We start from the raw sequence: 22095 nt of genomic DNA, 5'->3' as shown, positions 1-22095 counted from the left end.
AGGCAGGCAATCACCCTTCTGTGTTGTAGCTCTAGCTTTGCCCACTCTGAATGCACCATCATTCCTGGAATGGAACTCAGGAAGTCTCAACAAGCAAGACACATGAAGGGCACCAGCGGTGATGGTGCGCTTGTTAGACAAAAATGCATGTCTCACAATGGCTATCAGAGTGCATAAACACTACTAGTTTTATTGTGCTTGTGAGAATAAAAAGGGTAAATTGAGATGGTGTGCCTGGCACCCAAGGATTATGGCGGCTTTCAGGTGAGGCTCTCCGGTACGGCACGGAGGCTTCCCGTTAGCAGAACATTTACCGCGAAGATTTCAAGCTCCAGGCACATCGGAAGGTCTCGTGAACACAATGCGACCTTTGTTGCCCCTGCCTGAATCATTGGAAAGACTTTGCTTGTGAGTTAAATCTAGTTTGCGGCGACGTGTGGCCTCTATTTTGTTTGTTTTTGCTTACGAGCCACGGAGCTTACGAGTTACCGAGCCCTCTCAAATTGAAGCGATGCTTACTTCAAAAAGCCCCTAACTCTCTCCCAGCCTCCTGAATTCCTTTGAAAGAACTGCCTCTCCCTTATTTCTTGTGGACATGTGGTGAGCTCTCAGTTTACCTCACTGCTTGCACTCGCTAAGGAGAAATGATGAGACAGCCATTTTGTCCACCCTCCTATTTAATCAGTTGGTGAATTTTTTGTCATCTATTAATAGTTTTCTGGACTTTTTAATTCAGGATCTCATGGTTAAACTCGCCTGTGAATACTAACTACATTTTATGTGACCAAAATGATACAGCATATTAAGTTAAGAAGCTGAGTATTTTTGTAGGTACTCTCCTTCACTTCTTCTATTCATTCTTCCTTTCAATTATGTCCCCGGTGAGTACATAAGTAATATCTCAATCTGGATGATGTCAAAACGATTGCACATTCCTTATTTTCAAGGTGGATGCACGCTTATCAATGCCAAGTGCAGCTGTGTTATTGCCTAGTGCAGCTCTTCTTATGTAACCGATGAGCAGAATGAAAGGATCTCTTTCTGTGCACTCCAAACCAAAACACATTTTTGGTAAAAATTCAAAAAATAAAATCTGAATTTTCTAAGTTGGAAGATTCTCTGGCTCATTCATCACTGAGTTTTGAAACAACAGTAGACTCCAATATTGCGCCATCAGGGAAAACACTTTCTAAATGTTTGAAAAATGATCCTCGCTCACCACGTAAAACAGTATCGCCTGTCTCCATGGAGCTGTTCTTAGGGGCACTTCGACCCTTTGTGGAAGAAACCAATGCCAAGATACAAATTCTTACTGATCAATGGTCTTAACTCGATACAAGGCTCGCTACAGTTGAAAATAGCAAGTCCTCATTGGGAGATATTTATATCAAAGTTGCTCAACCTAAATCTCAAGTCTCTCTGCTTCAAAAGTAATTCGAAGACCTTGAAAATCATAATAGGCAGAATAACCTCCACATTTATGGTCTGGCGGAGGGAGTTGAAGGAAATGACCCTCTCACATTCTTTAAATCCTTCCTCCCCAAATTGCTCCATCTGCCAGAGGATACAGTTCTCAATATCCAATGATCTCACAGATTGGGTCGTCTCTCATCCAATGCCTCATCTACACAGCAACCAAGAGGTGTCACCTTATATTTTCTGGAGTACACAGATCTGTTAAAATGGCCTCGTTCATCCATGCCTTTTTAAAGTAACATACAAAAACAGAACAACAACGTATGAAGATCCGCTACACCTACAAAGCTTCATTAATTCAGGCAAGACGGATGCCATGGAAGCATCGGGATCCTCGTTTTTGCATAATGCTTAACCAATTGTATTTTCCTTGCAGATTCCTATGCTTTGTTTTACTTCTTGCAATGTTATATAATCTTAAATTACTCTTTTTTCTTTTTTTCCGTTTAAATCTAGAAGGGTATAGAGCTTAATACGCTCTCCTTTGGCTCTAGAACAGTTTTACAGTATGAGTCAGGTTTTTGTGTACATTGAGTTACTCTGTTTAGTCGTATTGTTTTGTGGTTCAATGTAAGTTTTACAAATCTTCTTAATATTTGTTGTTCATTCGCTTCCACTGATGTCTCATCCTTGTGACGTTTTCCTCCGCGCCTCGCCGCGTGACCATACCCGGATTTACTGTCTGCTCCATGTGGCTCCACCCCCCCCTTCACGTCTCTCTGAATCTCCCTCATATAGGTATGTTAGTTTTTATATTCTCTCTTCTCCTTTACACTTTTTTCTTTTATCTTCTCCCAAATCTTTTATAAGTCTTTTTCTCAATACAAGTGTCATTATTATTCCTTTCCTCTATTCCTCCCTCCCTTTTTTATTCATCTCTCTACCCACAACTCCCCTAATGTCTTAAAACAATTGTTGTATCTCATCAATCTTCCTGTTCTTTTCTATTAACTATTTTGTCTTTATTTTTATATTTCATAGTTAAATTGGTTGTGTATGTGATATTCCTTCTTCTCTTTATTCTCTATTCCTTTAGTGTTAAATTGGATTATTGTTGTTTCACTCTCTTATGTCCTTCCTCTCCGGACATGCGGTTAAAACTAGTTTCATGGAATGTTAAGAGATTAAATTCTCCTATCAAAAGACAAAGAGTCTTAACCCACTTGGCTAAATTAGAAGCTGACATAGTATTTCTTCAAGAAACTCACCTTACAGATGTTGAATTGTTAACACTAAAGAAGGGATAGGTAGGTGAAGCTTTTTTTCACAAGGTGATGGTAAACCCAACAGAGTTATGATAGTTTGTCGTAAATCACTACCTGTTAAATGCATATCACTGGAATCTGATACAGCTGGTCGTTGGCTCAATGTTAAACTGTAATTGAGGGGTGCTCTGGTCTCTTTTCTGAATATTTATGCACCCACTGGAGGTGACTCTTCTTTTTGGAGATCACTAGCTCAGCAAGTTTCTCTATGTATTGAAGACGATTTTATTTTGGCTGGTGACTACAATCAGATTTATGATCCATTTATTGATCGTAATTCCAAGGTTTTTTTCACCCCCAATAAACCTCACAAATCTTTTATTCATACTATCACGCAGCACAGGCTCCTAGATGCATGCAATCCTGATACAAGAGAATATACTTTTTACTCCCCCGTTCATTATACCCAATCCCGCATAGATAACTTTTTTGTATCCCACAACATATAACAAACTCTCACAAGTGCAGAAATGTGTCCCTTATTACTATCGGATCACACCCCCATTTCAATTGGCCTAGACACAATGTCTAAGGTTAATATTCCCAGAAGATGGCATTTTAATAATGCTTTCTTTTGGATCCGCCATTTACCTCTTCCTTCACTGCTTTTTTTAATGAATATTTTTTGTTAAACCAAGATGACTTGCTATCCTTCTCCACTATTTGGGATGCTTTTAAGGCCTTGGCGACAGATTTCATCATACATTATGTTTGCAAGAAACGTAAAACAGGGCACATTCGCACTACCACTCTCTTTCAACACTTAAAGAGGCTAGAGCACTCATATTACACATCTAATTCTAAGGACGTTCTTGCTGCTCTTATAAAAGCTAAATTACTGTTTAACAAAGAATCTACTGACAATGCCTCATTATACTTGTTGAAATCAAGTGCAACATGTTATGGAGGTAAAAATAAAGCAGGGAAAATCTTGGCCAATTACTTAAAAGCTAGGAATAACAAACTGAATATTGAGTCTATTTATGATGAACAATCCGTCCTAAAATTTTAAGATGCAGAACATTTGAATGAATTTTCTTTGTTTTACAAATCATTATGGGGCATATTACCAAGCAATAGCGATAATTATCGCTATTGCTTGGTTAGAGACAAAAATTTACCGCTGAGCTGCGGCGATTTTTACCGCAAATAAACCTTCTTGGTATTACCAAGGTTTATCGCAAATGCGATAAAAATCGCCACAATGCATGAATATCGCTGAAAAGTCTGCGATATTCATGCATTACCGAGCTAATGCTCTTAGCCATGTTATCCACCTCCCATTGGATAACATGGCTAAGAACTGCTCAGGGCAGGTGTTAGCTTTTGGAGATATTCGCGCTTAGAGCGAATATCTCCAAAAGTTGGTAATAGGAGATAGCGATGTTAACGACTGTTTTCAGTCGCTAACATCTTGGCACGCCCACTTTGCATGTCATTAGTGATAAATATCACTGACATGCAAAGTGGGGCCCAGGATGGTCGCTATCTCCTACTAGCTGTCGCTAACTGGTGTTAGCGACAGCTAGGTAATAGGGAGATAATTTTATCTCCGCTTTCTTGGCTTTTAAAGCCAAAAAAGCGGAGATAAACCCCCTTGATAATATGCCCCTATATTCCTTAGAAGCAAACCCTACATAGCTTTCACTATCACCATTTTTCTCCACCATAAAAAAACCTCAACATAATCCTCCTGCTCTATCCCACCTCGAGTCTGACCTAACACAAAAGGAACTGTTAGATGCTCTCCAACATCTCAAAAAAGATAAAGCACCTGGGCCAGACTGTTTCACTGTTGAATTCTTTCTTAATTTTTTCTAAATGATTACTGCCCAGACTACATCTTCTGACTAATTCTTTATGCTCTGTAAAAAATTCAGTTGGCTCTTTTTCAGAAGCACACATATGTCTCATTCCCAAAGATGCAAATATCTAAGGTATTGTAAAAATTATAGACCTATCTCTCTTGTTAATATTGATAATAATTTTTATCCAAAGCGCTAGCTTTTTGTTTAGATTTCCATTTACCATATATATTAGGCAAAGAGCAATCTGGTTTCATCAAGGGACGAGTTATCACCGACAACACTTGACTTTTCTTCAATAGTTTATCTAAAACATTGCATTTAAAACACCCTCTCGCAGCAGTAGCATTAGACACAGAAAAGGAGTTCGATAGAGTTGAATGGCCTTATCTGTGTTTTATTGTTAACTGGTTTGGATTTGGACCTAAATTTATTTCCCTAATCTTCCTTCTCTATTCTAATCCTCGCGCTGCTGTCTGCGCTAATGGCCTAATATCTAAATTTTTCGATTTAGGCAGAGGGGTGCGTCGCGTTCGCCCCTTGTCCTCTTTTCTTTTTAATTTGGCACTAGATCCTTTTCTTTCAAACATCCGTCAAAATCCACACATATATGGTTTTGAAACACCAACTTCTCATATTAAGCTTGCTGCATACGCTGACAACATTTTGCTCTCTATCTCAAAACCCAGTGATACGATTCCTGCTTTTTTAGCAGAAGTACAATCCTTCTCCTCAATCTCAGGTCACAAATTAAATAGCAATAACTGCAAGATTTTAATTCTGACTAAATTTACTTTTAAAGTGGATTTTGCCCTCTCTATCTTTACATGGAGCCCCAATCATATTAAATATTTAGGATTGCAATTTATGCTCACAGTCTCAGACACAGTGACCCTGTTCGTGAATAACTGAATTTAAAAAATCACAGAACTTACAACTAAATGGCACCCTCTTTACCTGTCCTGGTGGAGTCGTCTTGACACTATCAAGATAATGCTTTCTCCTATGGTATTATACACTATCTCCAACATTCCAGTTTCCATCTCTGCTAAATTGTTTCAAAAAATCAACTCCATACTATCCTCCTTTTTATGGAACAAGATGAGACCATGTATGTCTCTCTCAAAACGAATCCGTCCTAAGACGGAAGGGGGAGTTAACTTTCCTAACTTCTCTGCTTATCAAAAAGCCTTTTTATTTTGCCAAGCTTCATATTGGTTGTTTGACTCCATTGAAGATTGTCCATTATGGACGTCAGTTGAAAAATCATTTCTACACTCTTTTTCTTTTCAAGAATACCCTTCTTTCTCACGCACATCCAAATCCGTTTCTACTCCTGTAATCAAGCTTACTTTCAAACTCCTCAGGTCACTTAACCCTTTAACTAATGAGACTCTAGAATCCTTTCTTAACACTACTATATGGCACAATAAACTTTTATTAATAAGCAATAAACCCTTCTATTGGAAATTGTGGAGGCAAAAAGGCTTAATTTGGATTTATCAATTATTTTCGCTAACAGAATTTATATCCTTTCCCACACTTAGGCAATTATTTTGTCTACCTGCCTCATTCAACTCTAAATATAACCTCCTTAAGAAACCTGTGTTAAATGCATGCGCTCAATTCACCAAACAACCATTAATGCACATACTCCCGCTACATCTCAAGACTTGTCTACCTTGTTGCACTGTACCCTAAGCATCTATTATATATAATTTTTTACAATGCAAATTAGACAAAAATCGAAAATAGAGAGTGCGTGGGAGCATGATCTCAACACATAATGGCAAATTCCCTGTGGAATAATATATGTGGTAAGATAAGAAAGTCCTCAAGAGCTGCAAATATAACACAAACACTATTCTTTGTATATAATAAACTTATATTATCTCCGAATACTCTAAGTAAAAGATTTTCTGCAGTACCAGATACTTGTTGGACATGTTCATTCACAGATGCTGATTTGTTTCATATGTTAATCTCCTGTTTGCTTGTACAAAGCTTCTGGAAATGTGTATGGTTTTGAATCAATTCAATTTTTGGAACCAATGTTTCTTTTTCCTTTATCCACTTTTTTTAGGTAGTCTTTCACCTGTGTGGAGTTTTCATACACTTAGGGGTCGATTCCGATTCGGGAAAAACCGCTCCGAATAGCCGTTCGGAGCGTTTTTCCCGTACGAATCGTACCCTGCAACGTCCCCCGTACGTACGATGAAGTACGATTCGTACCAGGAGCCGTACTCCGTACGAGTCGTACAAGACACCGTACGACTCTAATCTCCGCACGATTCTCCCTCGGAACCTGCTGTACGCGATATCTGTATGGTTCCCGGCTGGTTTTTACGACCCAGCAAGTACGATACGTGTCGGGTATGCACCGTATGACCCTTTTTCTATGGGAGCTGAAAACAGCCGTAAAAGCAGAGTTCGTGCCGAAACAGGTACGGAACGGCCCCCCGGTACGGTGCGTACCCCCCATGTTCGCAGGGGTACGCACCGTACCCCTGCGATCATGGGGTGTACGAGCCGTACCCCCATTGTACGATCGGTGTACGAGCCATACCCCATGTACGATCGGTGTACGAGCCGTACCCCCATTGTACGATCAGTGTACGATCGGTGTACGAGCCGTACCCCCATTGTACGATCGGTGTACGATCGGTGTACGAGCCGTACCCCATGTACGTACACCGGTCCTACATGGGGTACAGGCTCGTACACTGATCGTACATGGGGTACGGCTCGTACACTGATCGTACAATGGGGGTACGGCTCATACACCGATCGTACACCGATCGTACAATGGGGGTACGGCTCGTACACCGATCGTAGGCTCGTACACTGATTGGGGGTACGGCTCGTACACCGATCGTACACCGATCGTACAATGGGGGTACGGCTCGTACACCCCATGATCGCAGGGGTACGTGCCGTACCACTGCAATCATGGGGGGCTACGCGCTGTACGGGGTGTATGTAATCGTGCGCTTTTCCGTACGAATCACCCTTACCTGACGTGGACCGTACGAATCACGTCCTGATTCCCCGGTCCGGATCGTACTTGTCGGGTCGTACGGCGTGTGTACGAGTCATACGGTTCACAGTCTAAGCCTTGCAAAACGTACGGATCGCGATGATTCGGACGGATTCACGGAATGCGGATCGTACTACGCGACTCGGACGGACGGGTATGATTCGTACGGAAAGGGCTACGAATACGAATCGTACGGTGGATTTTTTTACCGGATCGGAATCGAGCCCTATATGTTAAAATTATTGCTCTGTTATTGGTGGTTGCTTTTCAGCAAATAACCAGGAATTGGAAAGACTTCACAAACATCTCTTACACGGCTTGGTGTATGCTATTTGCCATAATCATATGTTTGACACTTTCTTTGTTTATCCTGTGCAAATGGCTCTGAAACGTATCCAGTTATGGTTGCCTATTACACTATACTTTGATGCAAATGCTAAGAATTCCTTATTGTTGCAACCTTCTCAACAAGAAGTACTTAAACCCCCATGAATCCCTAGATGTTACTTAATTGTTTATCTGGATATTCATTGCATTCTTAATTCTTTTTAATATTGTCTTTACATTGTTTTCATGCGTTAATCCAATTCACATATTTATGTTGGAGAGATTATTTTATGTAATGATTTGTATTTAACCCTATATATTGTATTCTGGCACCCTTCATCTTTTAATAAAACTATTTTGTACTTAAAAAGGGTAAATTGCCTTTCTGAATCCCCACGTCCCACCCTGAATCAGAAAATGTTATGGCTGTGGTTCTCAGCATTTACCTAATACGCCACGCTATTTAATAGCCAAAGTACTTTTAATGATTTCATGATGTGTTTTGTGGTGCAATTTGCATTTGTCATGCTGCTGTGTTGAGATGCTTCCTGTACATTTAGAAATTTACTCGAGCAGCAGCATTCTGGCCGTGACCATGCACGCAAACACTGGTGACCGCCGATTTTGAAAATCTTGTCAGAAGTCCTCCTAGCTACTGGAAATACCAGGAAGGGATGCCAAATCTTGCTCACGCTTTCCAGCTCACATTTCTGGAGCCTCACAAGAGGAAAACTTCAGCCACATTTGATTTGCAGAATGTTGCCGGAAGTCTGCATCCCGCCAAGTGTATTGCGGCATCAAGACCGCCGCACCACTGCCAGGGATTGATCCCTGTCAGTTGCAGAGGTCCCAGGCAGCCCGACTGCCCTAGTTGTAATAAGGCAGTTGGATGACCACTGCCTCTGTGCCCGTGTGACTCTGACTGTCCATGGACCGCCAGACTTGTAATTAGCCCCTTTGTGTTTTGATTTGGAAATACACTCATTGACATATGGGCAAAGGAAAAGGCATCTGGCCATTTGAGGAGCCTTTTCACATATCTACATCATCTTATTTTTAAAGAGTTCAGTCCATTATTATTCCAATAAACTGCTCTACATTCCATGAGGACTCCGAATGATAAGCACAATGGCAATCTTATTAAAAGACGAGGTCCTTGAGCAGATCTTGCATTTATGATGACACAAAGTAGTTCCTTTATCACTTCCACTCTTAAATTGGATACTCAACTTGAGGATAAAATCATGGACCAATGCTTTGGCAATGGTGATAGTGATAGCTCATCACAGGGGTAGACCTTTCCCAAAAACATATAGACCATCACTCAAAATAAACAGACACAAATGCAACATTGAGTCATTTGAATGAATTAATTTGTACCCAGATGGAGAGCCCCATGTAACAGAAGGGCCGCTTTGACAGTTTTTTTTACAATTTTAACAACATTATGGGCTTGACACAGCATGACAACTTTGCTGGACAATATAGGGAAATCATCGTGCAAACCACTGAGGTAATTGCAGTACAGATCATTGCTCCCTTGCTAACACATCCAAAGCCATGATATAGTTGCAATCATTTCTGTACCAATATTTTAAAAGCAACCATTTTACCATCCTTATCCCAGCACCGCTCATCTGAAGGCCTGAGACACCTCTGCCTTTACCAAAAACACTTTCATCTTGCTTTCTTTAGGTTGGTCTGAAGACAGACCAGCTGTGAGTGGTCAGATGGGTACAGCAGTTTGGGACTTATATTAAGTTACATTGGAATGGGAAGACGAGGTGGCAATTTTAGCATCACTATCAAAAAGTCGCTCTATGTGACACCTCATCCTGTGATTTGTGAGCAGCAGATTTCATTATGGCTACGTGGACACTGCAAATTCCACCACTGGTTTCCTATTGTAATTACTGAGACATAACATACAACATCACAATTAGGATTTGTGTATGAATAGCATGAATGTTAGGTTTTCTGATATTGGCAGTAGTGATGATGTAATCATGCAGCAACCCATTATAAGAGGGAAGAAACAATGATACTGGATTTAACACCAAGCATCTTATCAAGGTATTATGAGAGGCGGAAAGCAACAATATTTGATATCTTGACAACCTAGAGTGGTCCTAAGTCATAGTAGTTAATAATACCACAAACACAGCATGCAACGCAGCCAAAAATAAGAGGTAATACAAGTACAATGTTTTCAGACTCTTATACTAGATAGTCAGCCACTACCACTCCATGTAGGCATGGAGGTAGCCCCACAGATACTACACCAGGAACACATGTATAATATGGCCTTATTACCTGCTGCCGATATTTGCACTATTTGTTAAAGGCCTCTAACCCAAGTTATCGGCCCAAACCCAAGATGAGGACCTATAACAAGGTAGAGGGCCTTTAATTACCTGTATAGCCTGAGGCAGAAAGGCAATAAGGCTACTAGAACAATCTACCTGCTAACGGTAGAATGTTCTAAATTAAAAAGGAAGAAACATTAAGACAAACATTGGTATGTTCAGCTCCGGGCTTATACCAGCCAATATAGGTCAGAGCTGCTCCATTATCTTCAATGGTGCTTTGAACATTCCAATGTTCTAATAAGCAGAAAGGTTTTTTTTATTGCCATTATCTTGTGCGAATGCCCTGAGGTCAAAGTACTCAGTTTCATGACAAAACAGAGGTTTTGAATAATACGCCAACCTAGGGCAGGAGCAACAGACAATGCATTTGTTTGGAGCCAAAAAGGCATGCGCTGCTTTGGTGGATCAGGTCAAAGGTTCATATGTGTCCTTTTTTGTGACATCAGAAGGGATTTTGAGTTAGGATAACCCAAAATGAGAAATAGCCTTTACAACGCAGGCATCACAATGCAATGCCTTTACCGCTCATCCTGTCCCACACATTACCTTTAAAACTCAATTCCTTTACCAAGCATGCCTTTAACATGCATACACTTTTACCACATATGCCTTAACAATATGAGATATGTGTATTTAAGGTAAGTATGTGTATATGTATGTATTTATAAATTAGGGTTTAGGTATGGATATGGTTATAGGGTGGCAAGGGTATTTTTAGGGTTTAGAGGTTGGTAGGAGCATAAGGTGGTAAGGGTGTTTTTAGGGTTTAGGTTGGGTAGGGGTCTAGGGTGGTAAGTGTATTTTTTAGAGTTCACAGTTATAAGGGCATTTTTGGGTTATGAGGTAAGTAGGGGTATCGGGTGGCAAGGGCATTTTTGTATTTTAGGGTGGGTAGGGGTCTAAGGTGACAAAGTTAAAAAGAAGGGAATAATAATACCTAAATAAATCAAAAGTGGGTTTGGCGAGGTATGCACCAACAAAGATTTTTTTTAAGTAAAATCAATTTTTTTAAAAAGAGGGTACTACAATACTAACTTTATAAATATATATATATATATATATATATATATATATATATATATATATATATATATATATATATATATATATTAAATATAGTTTCCACCCAACACCACTCAAACAGTCCATCCCTTATGCGGAATGCCTCAGGATGACACGCAACTGTAGCGCCAGTGAAGGGCTATCTGAAGCTAAAAATAACCTTTTCACGAGATTGAAAAAGAGAGGGTACACTGACAAAACCTGCAAGACTGCCGAAATGAAATGCAGCACTAAAAATCGACATGACTTACTGTTCCCAGTGGTAACTGAGTCAGTAACTACGACACAAGAAAGACAACCCCCCAGGTTAATTACAGGTTTTATTCGCTACCATGTGAACCTTCGAAAAATACTCCGAAGGCACTGGTCTTTGGTCCGGAATGACACGACCATAGGGGATAGAATGGGTGAAAAACCATTTGTGTCCTTTAGGAAAGCCAGATCAATGCGTCAACAACTGGTACGCAATGCCCCTGTTATCACAAAACAAAAAAACTGGCTCCAATCCCAAAAAGGTTTTAAAAAGTGCGCCAAATGCAAGGCTTGCAGTCATGGGAGCAACACAACGAGTATAAAAGTACCATTCAGAAGAAAACCCTACTCCATCAGAGAGCATTACACATGTAAGACGGAATATGCCGTATATGTGCTCACATGTGTATGCGGCAAACAATATGTAGGGTCCACAATTCACCCAGTGCATGTTAGAATCCTGCAGCACCTACGGGCAATTACGAATAGGGATCCATCCTACCCAGTAGCACGCCATATCCATGAGATTCATGAAGGTGATTCTAAAGGTCTGACATATTTTGTCATTGACAGTATCCCCAAGAACGTGAGGGGCGGGAACCGAAAACTCGCGTTACGCCGCCTGGAATCTAGATATATTATTCTGCTGAATTCTAAGATTCCTTCAGGGCTAAATGCTGATGAAGCCCTAAGTGTCCATATCTAGTGCAGCCTCCCCCACCCTAGTCCCCCTAACAACACCTACCCAGTATGCGCTATCACTGTAAATATCTATACACTGCGTGTCACAGGAGAACAAACCACATCCGTCAGTCCACACTGACACTATCACCTGAACACACCCAACATAAACCCTGTTACCATCGATCACCGCAACCCCCTAAGTTGAGGTGGCGATTCGACACATTAATGTTGTAAGAGGTGCACACTTGCACTACATCAAGCCATTGACCATTGCTTAGAATCTGGGCTAGAGCTGTAATCAACACTTTGGTAAACAGTTTAGGCAAACGAGGGGAGACATACACACTTGTGGTCTAACGAACTGCGAGCTTACCGGCAAGAGTTTGAACTGGGCACAACGGAACTTGTTCTGACTCTGCCAACAGGCCGACAAACCGATCTTCGGTAAGCTCGATCCCTTACATCACCCGCTCTAAACTCAGACCCAATCACATACGTGACACGTTTCTCTCCCATGACACACCAAAATTTCCATGACGCTATGGGAGACGCCTCAGGTGAAACACTACACATCTGTCAAGCGGGGGAATGTAATTGACTAAATACAGGGATTATGAAGACAAAATATAAATGTGTCAAAACAACGAGTGTGGCAAATTCAGAAAGATATTGTTTAAACAAAGGTATTTTAGACATGTTGTTAATGTTTAAAATAAGTGTGAAAATACGTGAATCACAAGTTAACAAGTCCGCCAGAAATGTATTAGGCATGTTAACAGTCACGTCAACACGAGGGTGTAACCACGTCACCTTGGCAACAAGGAATGCCAATTAGCTATGTTAATTGTAACTCAAGACACAATGTAAGATGTATATAAAGCGCACTATTCAGTGGTCAGATGTTAGTGAGCAAGGCGGGAGAAGCCGCCAAAACGCATCTGAGCAGAAGCTGATTTGTGAATTAAAACGTTTGAATTAAGATACACGGAGTCAGCGCCTTCTTTGATGATCAAGACTGGTATGGTGGAAATATATATATATATATGCAACAAAAGAAGCAGAGATCTCTGGGTAGTTCTCAAGTTTAGGTTGAAAGCAGCTCCCGTATAGAGCACTCTCAACACCAGCGCCACTCTAGATCTGCTCACCTCAAATGTCTGCTTTTCTAGCAAAGTCTTTAAGCATAGGATAAGCACAGTGCTATTCACCCCGAGATAGAAAGGGACAACATCTTTTTCCATTTCTACAGCAAAGTCTTTAAGCATAGGACTAGCACAGTGCTGTCCATGCTGAGCTGTAAAATGACAACAGCCTTTTACCACTCCAGGCACAGTATTACAGCTTCGAATTGGTAAAATACCAACCAAGCAAACCTGAAATGAGTAAAAGCAACCCCTGACACAGTGTTTTACTCTAATTACAGCTCCTGGAGATGTAAAGCTTTGTCCAGAGACAAGAGAGCACCTAGTATAAGTCAAAACAATACCCTTTCAGGCATAGATTGACACACAAATTATGCAACAAAAAAAGCGGATAACTTTGGGTAGTTCTCAAGTTTAGGTGGAAAGCAGCTCCTGTATAGAGCACTCTCAACACTAGTGACACCCTAGATCTGCTCACCTCAAATGTCTGCTTTTCTATCAAAGTCTTCCAGCATAGGATAGGCTCAGTGCCATCCACACCGAGATAGAAAGGGAAAAAGTATTTTGCCATCTCTACAGCAAAGTGCACAGTGCTGTGCATGCTGTGTTGTAAAAGACAAACGCCATTTACCACTCCAGGCACAGTATTACAGCTTTGAATTGGTAAAATACCAACCGAGCCAACCTGACTGCCCCACTGCTTTTAACTGTGCTGGCCACACCTGTAATTACATAATTGATGACATTGCTTTTTGTTCAAAGTAGTGCCACAGGGGGTATGGGTTCCAGGGCCTTTTACAGGCTTGCAGAGAGGGCCCACTCCCCTTTTATGTAAGTTTCAGCCATGAGGGTGGGCTCCCTAGGGCCTATAATGGATCAGGAATGGGAGTGCACAGCCCCTTCTCCTTTAATTCAACAAAAAAGGCCCAAAGGTGGGCTTCTGAGGCTATTTGAAGGCTTGGGGTGTAGGGCTATGTGGCACATTTCAGTCCCTATATGGCACATTTCAATCGCAGGGGATCTTTCATGGCTTGGGGAGGGGGGTTGCAATAGCCCCCCTCTTCTTTTGTACTTATTCTGGCCCTGGGTTGGGCTCCCCAGAGTCCATAATGGCTGGGGCAGGGGAAGGTATGCCCCTTCCCCTTATGAAATGCGGGCCAAAGTCCTGTAATGGCTGCCAGCAATATTTTCCTGATGTTGCTGGCAGGCAGTCAGGGTGTTTGCACCCGCGAGTGTTTGACAAATATAGTACATAAGTTTCCAAAAGCAGAACTTCTCGATATAAGGTTTATGCTTACTTTTTGCTAGTTCATTGAGCCAATACAAGTCACATTTCCATTTTACCACAGAATAAGAAGTTAATGCATCCCCATAATGAACAAGGGTAGAATCACATAGAAAGCTTAGAGTGTCTACACTTTTTTAAAGACCCTGTGAAAAGGTGACTCTGCATGCTTGTAGAAGCCATATTTGAATCATTTGTATGATCTCAAATAAGAATGTAAAAAGTGACAGCCTTTCAGAATAAATATGAATGGGAAAGAATGGATAACAAGAGAGACCAGTGGCTGGGATAAATTCAACAGGAAAGTTAAGTAATACAAAAACATTGATTGCTACTAGGTGGAGCTGTTGATATGTTTCCTTAGCAGGCTTCACTATAGGCAGAAAAAGCGTATTACACATTTTAAGAAGCACAGACTTAGTTAAGAAGGTAGAGGTGTCTATTTAACATCATAGAATCAACCGCTGCACATTTCCTTTTCTCCAGAAACATCACATCTCCAACTGCATGAATCCCCTTCCAGAACCCTGGGAGGTCAGCAACAGTTACCAAGATACAACACATCTCCCTTTCCTGAAACAATAAAAATAAAATAACAACAAAATACAAGAATAAAAAAAATAACATTTGTGATTGTACATGTCACTAGTAGGTACATCACCAGTAAGACTATGAACATACACAGTCATCTTGACATTTGGGTCTCTTCTTGACACGTTTATTATCTTTCTTTATGGCAGTGGATTCACTACATTCGTCCTGACTTTTTGAAGCCGGGGAATTACACAATTCTTCTGCCAAGCCACCACCTGATTTCCCTAACCACGTGTCTCGTTCGAGTTCATTGCGTAAAGAGATTTTCTGAACATTAAACCTCTTCCCATCATCAAACTACACATTATTCCCAGACACCATTCTGATGCATTTGGACTCAGACCATCTAGACACCCCACCTTCTGGGTACTCATCCTGCTGGTCTTTACCCAATTCCCAACCACGAACATGCAACACCCCTTCCTCAATTTGTCGTTGTGTCTCCACACATACTTATCTTGATACTTCTTGGCCCTGTACTCCAAAACCTTTTTATTCACACATTGTGCATCACCCCTAAACATCCAATGCTGGTGAGACCATGGTTCCTGCTTGTTTTCCCTTCAAAAGCATAAAAGGAGTTTACATTATGACAGAATGGGGCGTACTGTGGTAGCTCCAAAACATCTCCTTGACTGCCTCTCTACAATCCCCACTACCTGCCTCACATAACTGTATACACTTCTTTAGTACACATTTAAATCTCTCAACAAGACCATTTTCCCTAGGAGGATATATAGCTGTGGTGTGATGTGACACTCCCATTTTTGACAGGTATACTTTAAATTAATCTGCTACAAATTGAGGTCCGTTGTCCATGACCAGGGTTTCCGGACACCCTTCCCTGTGGAAAATCTGGTCACACAATTCAAATATATTAGCTGCCTTCATTTCTGTTTTGAATAGCAACTCTGGACATTTAGAGTTGTAATTTATCAATACAAGTGTCTAATTGTTCCTTTTTGCACCCCTGGCTGAGAAAGGACCAAAAATGTCCGCAGCCACCTTTGCCATGGCTTGTCAGGTAACTTGATAGAGGCAATGGAAGATTCTTCAGATCGATGAGTCTTGTCACTACACATGCAATCAATGGAATTTTGTACACCCCTCTCCACCTCTCTGTCCATTCATGGCCACCAAAAGGTTTCCCTTGTGCTCCTTTTCATACCCGGCATACCGATATGTCCCTCATGCAATAAATTGAGTAACTTAGATCGCAAACCTTCTGGCACCACTAATCTGCCATCCCTGCACACTTCACCATCCTCAACCGAAAGTTCTGACCATACTGTCCTGTATTCACCAAAATCTCTCCTCAAACTAATTGAATTTAGAAGGTTTGGACTATTCATTCAACAACACATGCATAGTGTTGTCTTCCCTTACCTCTTGTTTTCACTCAACCTCGGTTATGGCACCATTACCAGATTCAAATACAGTGGCCACAACACAGTAATTGCTTGTTTCATCATCCTCTTCCACACACTGTAAAGGCAAACAAGATAAACAATCTGCATTAATCTTGCAATTCCCAGGAACATAATTCAAAACAAAATCATACCACTGTAATCTGTACAGCCACTTGGCAATTCTGGGTGTTGCCTTGCCTTTTCTCTTGGTTGTGAATAAATCTATCAGGGGTCTGTGATCAAATCTTACTTCAAACTGTGTTACCGTCATGAATGTTTTGAAGTAGTTAACACCCCACCAGCATGCCAGGGCCTCCTCTATAACCGAGTATGTGTCTTCCGCTTCCTTCAGTGTTCGTAATGCAAATGCCACCACCTGCTCTTGACCATATCTTTTCTGCATCAAAACAGCTCCTAAGCCATAAGCACTGGCATCTACTACAATTCCACTCTGGTCTTGTGGGTGAAAGGGTTATAAAGCAACTGCCCTTACTATTTGTTCCTTGATATCATCAAAGGCAGTTTGACAATAATTTGACTACTCAAACTTGCTTCTTTTTTTCATCATTTCTCTTAAATCATGACCCTTGTCTGCAAAATGTTGAACAAATTATGAATAAAATTCAGCTAGTCCAACAAATGAAAGTAATTGTTTTCATCACAATGCAGTGGTCCACTTTCAATGGCATCCAACAATTTTAATTTTTTGTTGCACACCCTCCCCAGATAAGGTATGTCTTAAGTAGTCAACTAACTTGACCCCAAACTTGCACTTGCTGGCACCCACAGTCAGTCCTGCTTCTTGCATTTTTTCTAGAGTCTTGTTCAACGTTTCATCACGCTGTTCATTGTTGCACCCCCAAACCAGAACATCATCTTGAAACAGTAAAACTGCCACTTTTTCCTAAAATACTACACATTACTTTTTGAAAAACTGTAGAAGCAGAAGCTAAACATAAGGGCATCCGTACAAACTGGAACGCACCTTCCTGCATTATGAATAGCGTTTGTTGTTTAGATGTTGGATGTAAATGAATTTGGTGGTATGCATTTGACAAATCAATCAAAGAAAAATAAACCGCATTCGTAACAGAAAACACCATCTCATTAATGTGGAGTAATGGGTAGTGGTCAACCCAAATGTTACGGCTTTTTTTATATCTCTCAAGTCTATGTACATGCGCACATTTCCTTCCAATTTGCATGGATTTGGTTAAACATCTGACATCACCTCCAAACAACTTGGGGTACTTAGCACTCCACCTTGATCTTTCAGCATCCTCAGTAAATAATTCTTGTTGGGGGAGATTGGAATCCAAGATGATTGATTCCCAACATTTTTTGTTCGCACCAACCCAACAGTGCTCTCCCTTTTTCCACAATGTATACCTTACTATCTACTCCAATAGTGGATGTTTTATGCCAGAATAATCTAAAGATTCTATGTCTGGAAGTTTCAATTTACCCTTGCCTACCTTTCCCCATATATCCTTGTCCATGATGGTATAAGGCGAGAATGAGTCTGCCCAAACCATATCTTAGTGCCATTCATTTCCATGGTGCTCTTAGATGGACTGTAACCTTCCTGAATTTCACTAATCACACAACCAAAACTTCGGCAATGTCAATTTCCCCATATGAGTCCTCCCCACTGTACTCCAACTTCTACATTGTACATTTCCCCATCTGAATCCTCCCCACTGTACTCCTTGATCTGAACGCTTCCAGCCATCTGGTGAGCCAAATTTGCATATACGTAGGAAATTACCCAGTTTCTTGCACTTATAACATCTTACTTTAGTTGAAGAACATCTTTCCAAGTCAGCTGTGGGTTGGGTACTCCCACACCTATAACAAACACAATTGTGTTTTAAAGATATTCCCTCAAAATTCCTGTCATCCTTTTTTTTAGTAGGATTTTTTCCACACCATATACCTTATTGGAATTACCCTTTTCTTTAGCTTGGTCACTATTCAATTCCTTGACATACTAAGATGTGTTCTCTATCAGTCTTGCCACATCTACAGTTTTTGGTAAGGATGGATCTTTTAAATTCAGTAATTGTTCTTGTATCTTAACATTACTTGTTTTATTGATAAATTGTCTCTAAACCTGCAAGTTGACGGTAATGTCCTTAATACAGAAATATATTGCTCTACTGATTCACCTGATTGTTGTGATCTGGAGAAAAATATGTGTCTCTCTACTACAATGGTATTTTTCTTTCCAAAAGTTTCCTCTAAAACTTTTATCACTTCTGTATATTCGTCAACACTGTTCCCCTCTCACATCTTCACCTTCTTCGCCTTCTTCTCCTTCTTGGTTAGTAGAATTTACACGTGTGAGTATATGTAAACTTTTTAAAACCTTTATGCCTTCAACTCCTAAAATATGCTTCAATAAAGCTACCTTAAGCTACAAAATCTTCCCCTCCAATTGCTTCTAAATAGGTTTCAAAGGATTCTAACCAATAATATAAATAACAATACAATACAATACAATACTCCCATACCATTCCATGTACTTCCGGACTTTGTAAAAAGTTTGGGGGAGTTATTATTGAAGACATATCAATACCTATTATGGTTGAGTCTTACCCTCTTACTGGTGCAACAAATATAGTATTAACATACAATTTACACTGCTGATCATCAATCAATCATTGCATTTGTAAAGCGCGCTACACACCTGTGAGGGTCACAAGGCGATGGGGGGAGGGAAATGCTACTACTGCTCGAATAGCCAAGTCTTGAGAAGTCTTCTGAAGGTCAGCAGGTCTTGGGTCTCCCGAAGGTGGATAGGGCGGGTGTTCCAGGTCTTTGTGGTGAGGTTAGAGAACTACCTGCCGCCGGAGGTTGGTCTTTGGATGCAGGGGATTGTTGCGAGGGGGAGGTCAGCGGAGCGGAGCTGGCGGGTAGGGGTATAGAAGTTGAGTCGTCTGTTGAGGTACTCTGGTCTGGTGTTGTGGAGTGCCTTGTGTGCGTGGGTGAGGAGCTTGAAGGTTACCCTCTTGCTAACAGGGAGCCAGTGCAGGTCTCTCAGGTGGGGTATGATGAGGCTGCGGCAAGGGATGTCAAGGATCAGGCGTGCAGAGGCGTTCTGGATGCTTTGAAGCCTTTTCAGGAGTTTTGCCGAGGCTGTAGCATAGAGTGCGTTTCCATAGTCCAACCTGCTGCTGACGAGGGCCTGGGTGAATGTTCTTCTTGTTTTGGAGGGTATCCACTTGTAGATCTTGCGGAGCATGCGGAGGGTGTTGAAGCAGGAGGCAGGGATGGCGTTGACCTGCGTAGTCATTGAGAGGGTGGAGTCAAGGATGATCCCTAGGTTGCGTGCCCGGTCGGTGGGTGTTGGGGGCTGTTCCCGGTGCGGTCAGCCACCAGGAGTCATCCCATGCCGAAGGGGTGGAACCGAGCATGAGAACCACCATCTTGTCTGAGTTAAGCTTCAGTCAGCTGTTCCTCATCCATTCGGCGACTGCCTTCATTCCTTCATAGAGGTTGGTTTGGGCGGTGTGGGGGTCCTTGGTGAGGGAGAGGATCGGTTGGGTGTCATCGGTTTAGGAGATGATGTTGAGGTCATGTAGTGGCACGACGTGGGTGAGCGGTGCCATGTAGATGTTGAACAGCGTTGGGCTGAGGGATGAGCCCTGGGATACGCCGCAGATGATCTTGGTGGCTTCGGAGCAAAAGGGGGAGGCGGACGCTCTGTGTGATACCGGAGAGGAAGGAGGTGATCTAGTACAGGGCCTTCTCTTGGATCCCGGCGTCATGGAGGCGTGTTCGTAGTGTGCGGTGGTAGACCGTGTCGAAGGCGGCTGACAGGTCCAGGAGGATGAGGGCTGCAGTTTCTCTGTTGTCTAGCAGGGTTCTGATGTAATCGGTGGCAGCGATGAGGACAGTTTCGGTGCTGTGGTGCTGTGGTCCAGGATGTTGTTCTCCTCAAGGTAGCTGGTCAGTTGTTTGTTGACTGAATTCTCGATGACCTTTGACGGGAACGGGAGCAGGGAGGTAGACTCAAAGTTCTTGAGGTCCTTGGGGTCCGCCTTGAGTTTCTTGAGTAAAACGTTGATCTTGCCGTGCTTCCAGCTCTCCGGGAAGGGTGCTGTCTCGAAGGAGATGTTGATGGCTTTCCGGAGATGGGGTGCGATGGCGGTGCTGGCTTCCAGGGTGGATGTTGTTCATGATCTTGATAGTGTCGTCATCGTTGATGTTGGTTCAGGAGAGCAGGTGCCTGGTGTGAGTGGTGGTCGTGGGCGTTCGGGTGTCTCCGTGGTGGTTGAGGTTGTTGTGGCATTGAAGCTGTTGTGGATGTTCGCGATCTTGAGATGGAAGAAGGTGGCAAGTGAGTTGCACAGGTCTTGCGAAGGTGGCATGTCGTTGGAGTTAGAGGTGGGGTTGGAGAGTTCCTTCACGATGTTGAAGAGCTCTTTTCTGTTCCGTGCGTTGTTTTTCTAGGCGGTCTTTGAAGGAGACCCTTCTGGCCGATCAGATGAGGTGGTGGTTTCTGCGGGTGGCGTTTTTGTGGGCTGCGAAGCTGTCCGGTGTTCGTTCATGGAGCCAGTTCTACTCTAGCTTTCGGCAGGTTATTTGGAGGCCTGGAGGTCTTCAGTGAATCAGCTGGCTTTCTTGCTGGTGTGGCTTTTGGAGGGTTTCTTGAGCAGGGCGAGGGTGTTGATGCAATCGTAGATCCACTGTCTGAGGTTGCGGGCGGCGGTGTCGGGGTCAGTGGGGTGGGCAGGTGGGCTCTGGGCAAGGGTGGTGGTTAGCTGGTCTTTGGTGACTTTACTCTAGCAGCGGTGGGGCATCTGTTGTGTGTGGTGGTGGGTATCCAGAAGGTGAAGTGGATGCAGTGATGGTCGGTGCAGTGGAGTTCAGTAGTGTGGCTGAAGGTGACGTGGGAGTTTGCAGAGAAGATGGGGTCAAGCGTGTGGCCAGCGGAGGGGGTGGGTGTTGTGACGAGTTGTCTGAGTCCGAGGTTGGCGAGGTTGTCAATCAGGGAGGTGGAGTTGGCATTGCTGTTGTTCTCGAAGTGGAAGTTCAGGTCTCCGAGGAGGATGTAGTCCATGGAGGCTAGGGCGTGTGAGCTGAGGCAGTCGGCGACAGAGTCGCTGAACTGTGGTCGGGGTCCGGGGTAATGTAGACAAGGGTTCCTCTGAGGGTGGTGTTGGGGTCGGTGTGGATCTGGAAGTGGAGTTGTTCGGTGGTGCTGAGAGTGTCGTCGGTGTTGGTCGAGACTCTGTTCCAGTGGACGATGGCGATTCCTTCTCCTTCTCTATTGGTGCGGTCCCTGCGGGTGATCTCGTAGCCTTTCGGGATGGCTATGGCGATGTTGGGTGCCGGGGAGAGGTTCATCCAGGTCTCTGTCAGGAAGGCGACGTCTGGGGAGGT

The sequence above is a fragment of the Lissotriton vulgaris genome, chromosome 4_1, assembly GCF_964263255.1.
Source record: "Lissotriton vulgaris chromosome 4_1, aLisVul1.2, whole genome shotgun sequence".
NCBI lineage: Eukaryota > Metazoa > Chordata > Amphibia > Caudata > Salamandridae > Lissotriton > Lissotriton vulgaris.
This window is presented reverse-complemented; position numbering follows the sequence as displayed.